The following is a 6,607-nucleotide window of genomic DNA, read 5'->3' as shown; positions in this document are numbered from 1 at the left end:
GCCCACTTAGGATAGAGGGGCTGAAGGGGGAAAACTACTATTCACAATCACAACATTTCTTCAAAGGATCTGCAATCAAATATGCTCACAGACAGCCTAAAGCAACACAGTGTCTGATCCAGTTCCATTTGATTGCTTCTCTGTGCCTCCTAATCTGTGATACTAGAGGCCACAATTGGCCTGAAGGATGGTATGTAGGTGACTGGATGTAATCAAAATTTAGACAGCCAAAACATAGACAATCAAAATGTCAAGTGTTAAAATGTCGACAACCCAAAGGTCAACGGGGTCTTAAGGTCGACAGTTAAAATGTAAACACTGTAAAAATGTCATCAGTCAAATTGTCGTCAGTCAAAATTTAGATACATTTAAAATGTTGACAGTCATAATATAGACATGCTTATATTATGAATGTCAATATGACCATAAATAGTTAAATTTAAGAAAAAAAAGTGCTGGGATCCCTTTTCAAATCCATAACCAGCCCTGGACCTCTAAGCCCGGGCTCGTATTTAAAAATAGGGGGGAAATGGTGTGGGGTTCCCCCTAGTTGCCAATAACCGGCACTAGGCTGAACCAGCCAGGGGATAACACTATAGCAGGGAGGAACACAGCGTGGGGTCCCCCTATCATAATGCTAACCAGCCCCAATGTGGTCAATCCAGGGCTGGAATCCCTTGGTTTATCAAGTACAGATTATGAAATGCCAGCTAGTAGCTGATTGGTTGTTTGGTTTGGACAACTTCTTCATTTGATCTTTGTGAAAGATTTGATACTTCTCCCCCTTAATGTTATGATACATCTCTATGTGAGAAATAAAAGTTCTTCAAAAAGTGGTAGCTTTTAGTTGTTTATAAGAAAGCACCTTCAAATTTAATTATATCTCTACCATACTCAGTAGATACACAAGCAAGATTATTATTATTCATTCATCTCCTTGACCATGCATGGGGAGACAAGGTGAGTTATAAGGAAGTGATTCTGGAGTGCTGGCTAATTAGACCTTTGGCTGGGATGGGCATCTTCTGGACTAGGGTGGTGTTTCCTGGGAACCATCGATGGTTTGGTTTCTGATGGCTAACCCTGCAATGGTGAGGATCCAAAGTTTTCTTACCACAAGACACACACATGAAAGTAACATTTTATTAAAACATACTTGGACACTCACATTCATACTCACACTGACGCATACTTATAATCCCTGTAGCCATCCATGTCCACTTGTCCTGTAGCATCCACAACACCTGTAAAAAAATCTATACTCACCTACCTCTTTGTTCCGGACTTCTTCTGTCCCTGTAGGCATCCACATCTTTGGGAGAAAAAAAATGCCATTACACGAGCCCACGGACAGTTATTGTCCTCTAAGGACAGCACCTTGTGAATGACAGCTCAGCCACTGCATTTCCCATAAAAATGCTTTGGCTGACAATTCATTAGCTAAGAGAGGCGAGCCTCTGCCTCTCTCAACCAATGAATAATTCCCACCATTGAAGTCAATGGTGGGAACCCATCAATGGCTGACAGAGGTGGAGGCTCGCCTTTCTCAGCCAATGAACGCTCCAATTAGATCCCTCCCAGCACCGCCCATGGTATTCACAGAAGAACGCCAGAGGGACTTTTGTGTCATAGACTCAGAAGTCCCTTTATTTGCAAAGGACAGCTCTTACCGAGAGAGCTGTTCTTTGTGGTCATGCATAGTGGCGTAATTAATGCTGGCATGCATGTTAAGAGTGGCGGGATGCACCGCATCCCAAATGCGATGTAATATTCATCCCGCCCTCAATCTTGCTGGAAATTAGAAAGGAAGCTTTCCGAGCCCATGTGACCTCTGAAGAATAGTCTTCAAAGAGAAGTAATCGATGGATCATTCACGTAATCTTACTAATTTTACAAGCAGCATTTCCAGAATAACAAAGTTATTGCAACATAAAAGAGCAGTACGAGGGCGACCAGTGTCTCGTGGTTGACCTAAATGGTAAGTCTTCTCAACAGCGAAATTGGAAATAGCATCCATTATTCCAAGAATTTATGGAAAATGAGAGAGAAATTTGTCTAGGTCAGGACATCGCAGGCTTACAGACAGTCCCACTATCTGTACAGTATTTCTGCGGGAGTGGTCCTCTATATCATCCACTTTATTAAGTACAGTAGATGCTAATTATCTTTCTGTAGGGCCGCCATTTGTAGTTGGAGGTAAAATATTGCCTGTTCATGTTCACCAATTTTTGTCTCGTTCGCCATCACCTGAAAATCTGTGGCAGATAGCTGAACTTCAACTTACTTTATAGCCTCAGTGAATTGTGCAGTGTGGTGTTTTATAATAGGGGCCATAATATCCTTGATGGCACGGATCACATCATCATATGCTAATGGAGAGGCTGGAAGGTCAGAAACAGATTAGGGAGTATAAGAAGATGTTGACATAGTTCCTTGTAATACAGAGGGTGTGTCATGTTGTGGCCTAGGATCGGCTGTTACTTGCCTCAGCGCCGGCTTCCCCTGATCCATCGGGTGGTCAGACGTCAGATGCGGCGGCGAGTGATGCACTCAGTATTATGCCTAAGAGCCATGTGGACATCCATGAGCTGTGCCGTGCCATGGTTACTGCAGTTGCTATCATGGGCGCAGCCATGACAGTCTTCATCACCTGACTACCCTTTACCCAATGTTAGCATGGTGGTGGTCAGCTGACGCTGTCCACCAATGATCTGCTACCTCAGGGTATAAAGCCAGTCTCCGGACAGCAGGAAGTTGCCTGTGCAATGTTGTCGCTACCTAGTGTTTACTGCCGCTATCTTGTTCCAGGTTCCCTCTGCATGATATCCTTGTGTCTACTAGTACCAACTCCTTGTGCAACAGAGCGTCTTAAACATCTTGGTTGTGTGCTGACAAGTGCTGACAAGTGCCAACTCTTTTTGCAACAGAGCATCTTCACATCTTGCCTGTGTGCTGACAAGTGCCAACTCTTTGTGCAACAGAGCGTCTTAACATCTTGCCTGTGTGCTGACAAGTGCCAACTCTTTGTGCAACAGTGTGTCCTAACATCTTCCCTGTGTGCTGACAAATACCGAATTCCGATGCAGGATTGCGTCAAGGACCCCTTTGGGTGTACTAGTTATTTGTGCCAATCTCAATGCAGTATTGGGTCAGAGCTCCTCTCCAGTGTACAAACTCTTGAGTGCTCCCCTTGTCATTACTGGACCCCTAACACTACCAGCATCCTAGGATTAGTATCAAACTCCTGTTCAGGTGCTTCTTGTTAGAAGTATATCTTCTGGGCCATTTATATCTGTCTCTATTCCCACAGTATCAGACACCAGTCCAAAGGGCCACGACCTGCCAGTTGGGTGCAGCTTAAACCCATATCACAATTGGTGAGGTCACTGGTGAACACCTCCCAGCTGGTTAGACTCTGTGCCTTTGGACTGGTCTCATCAATGTCTGACATCCATGGATGAGGAGATCATATAACATGCCCCACCCTCCAGTTCCTTCCTCAACCCAGGACCTAAGCTTTCACTCCCTCCAAAGGGGAATTCTCTACAGTGGTCGTGACAGGGTGAATCTTTTTGTAGTGGCAGGAGACATACCAAACTTGTCCATCCCCTGATGGCCAAGGTCTAAGTAAAAATGGGGGGGTGGGAGAGGTTGGCATCAAGTCATTTACTTTGCCAGTGGCGCCGGACATCTACAGCCATGGCCAAAAGTTTTGAGAATGAAACAAGTATTGGTTTTCACAAAGTTTGCTGCTTCAGTGTTTTTAGACCATTTTGTCAGATGTTACTATGGTATACTGAAGGTAAATTACAAGCATTTCATAAGTGTCAAAGGCTTTTATTGACAATTATATTAAGTTTATGCAAAGAGTCAATGTTTGCAGTGTTGACCCTTCTTTTTCAAGACTCTGCAATTCGCCCTGGCATGCTGTCTGTAACCAGTGGGTTAAATAATTAATTTCTAAAAAGGTATATAAATTGTAACACACAACCTGTGCTAGGCTCCACTGAGGTTTGAAAAGAGATTGTATTCATGCAGTCTATGCATAGACTTGTCAGATTCACCTTTGGGGTCAGACAAGACATATATTGAAGGGCCTACTTGTAGCTGTCATTATCAGAGATGTATAATGAGCCCTTAAGCTCTTATATGGTGTTAGTTGTAGACAATTAGCCACATTCCAATATAATTACCTTTGTAAGATGTGTAGAGATGCTAAGCATTATGGGTTATTGACAATGATGTCCATATTCTTTAGACAAAGAGGAGCATTGAGACAGTGTAACTCCAGGCATTCTAGGACACGTCATTGCTGTATTTCTTTGTCTAGTTATATGTTAGTGCTTACTGAGCATGTGCAAGAGATAAGAATGGTCCATGCTATGTTGTACCAATCAGTTTTGATACCCAGTATGTAACTAATATGGGCTTAATATCCAGAAATCCAACACCCAGACTATGGTATATAAATCAAGACCTAGACAAAGGCTCTTTGGCTTGTGTATGGACCTGAGACTGCAGTAGGGTTCAATGTAAATTGGAAGACATGGGAGTTGATAAAACTAGGGCTCCCTAGATGAAGATGAACTACATCTTATGTTGAAGATGATGAATCACCTGTGTTGTCTGAATACAGACAAAACTTGAGTATACTGTATACTTTGTATGTTAATTGTTTGTTTGTTGCTTGTTTGTTACTTATAAATAAGTGTGTTAATTTGTACTCACTCATTTGGTTATGTGGTATAAATATTCAATTCAATCAGAACAAAACCCACTATTATGCACTGTCAATCAACTTCTGGTCTACATGCTGACTGATGGCCACCCATATTTGCCTAATAAATGCTTGGAGTTTGTCAGAATTTGTGAGTTTTTGTGTTGATACCCGCCTCTTGAGGATTGACCACTAGTTCTCAATGGGATTAAGATCTGGGGAGTTTCCTGGCCATGGACCCAAAATGTTGATGTTTTGTTCCCCGAGCCACTTAGTTATCACTTTTGCCTCATGGCAAGGTGCTCCATCATGCTGGAAAAGGCATTGTTCGTCTCCAAACTGTTCTTGGATGGTTGGGAGAACTTGCTCATGGAGGATGTTTTGGTACCATTCTTTATTCATGGCTGTGTTGTTAGGCAATATTGTAAGTGAGCCCACTCCCTTGGCTGAGAAGCAACCCCACACATGAATGGTCTCAGGATGCTTTACTGTTGTTATGACACAGGACTGATGGTAGCGCTCACCTTTCCTTCTCCAGACAAGTGTTTTCCCAGATGCCCCAAACAATCTGAAAGGGGATTCATCAGAGAAAATAACTTTACCCCAGTCCTCAGCAGTCCATCTCTGTACCTTTTGCAGAATATCAGTCTGTCCTTGATGTTTTTCCTGGAGAGAAGTGGCTTCTTTGCTGCTCTTCTTGACACAAGGCCATCCGCCAAAGTCTTCACCTCACTGTGCGTGCAGCTGCACTCACACCTGCCTGCTGCCATTCCTGAGCAAGCTCTACACTGGTTGTGCCCCAATCCCGCAGCTGAATCAACTTTAGGAGACGGTCCTTGCGCTTGCTGGATGTTCTTGGGTGCCCTGAAGCCTTCTTCACAACTATTGAACCTCTCTCCTTGAAGTTCTTGATGATCCGATAAATGGTTGATTTAGGTGCAATCTTGCTAGCAGCAATATCCTTGCCTGTGAAGCCCTTTTTGTGCAAAGCAATGATGATTGCACATGTTTCCTTCCAGGTAACCATGGTTAACAGAGGAAGAACAATGATTTCAAGCTCCACCCTCCTTTTAAAGCTTCCAGTTTGTTATTCTAACTCAATCCGCATGACAGAGTGATCTCCAGCATTGTCCTCGTCAACACTCTCATCTGTGTTAACAAGACAATCAATGACATGATGTCAGCTGGTCTTTTTGTGGCAAGGCTGAAATGCAGTGGAAATGTTGTTTTTGGGATTAAGGGCCTGATTCAGACCCGCTCGCAAGCGGGTCGATGGCCAACAGTGTGCACGCACTGCGCATGCGCAAGCCCCTGAGCGAGCGAGAAATCACTTGCTCCGGCGGTCTCATCCAAAAGGGGCGTCTGTAGATGTTGATCGACAGCTCGCCCCATTTGGTAGGTGGGTCAGGGGGTGGCTGGCCAAACGGAGGCATTCCCGAAGGAACGCCTGCCATTTGGGGGCGGCCCCACTGACATCACAAGTGATGTCAGTGGTGAGCTTCCAGCTCTATTAGAGCCGAAAGCTCACTGGAGCTTGCGGGAACGAGACTCTACCACAAGGGTCTCGTCGCAAGCCGATGGTCGCAACCATAGTGACCATCACCTGGCCGCTCGCAAAAGCTGTGGGTGGTCACCCACAGCTATGCGAGCGGCCAGGAGGCCAGTTTAAAAAAAAAAAAAAAACGGCTGCCCTGATTCAAAGCGAGCGCTCGGTTTTTGCCAGCAGTTCTGAATCAGGCCCTAAGTGCATTGCAATTAATTGCAATTCATCTGATCACTCTTCATGACATTTTGGAGCATATGCAAATTGCCATGATAAAAACTGAAGCAGCAGACTTTGTTAAAACGAATACTTGTGTCATTCTCAAAACTTTCCCAATCCGCCCCTAT

The sequence above is a fragment of the Taudactylus pleione genome, unplaced genomic scaffold, assembly GCF_031769625.1.
Source record: "Taudactylus pleione unplaced genomic scaffold, aTauple2 ptg000946l, whole genome shotgun sequence".
Lineage (NCBI taxonomy): Eukaryota > Metazoa > Chordata > Amphibia > Anura > Myobatrachidae > Taudactylus > Taudactylus pleione.
This window is presented reverse-complemented; position numbering follows the sequence as displayed.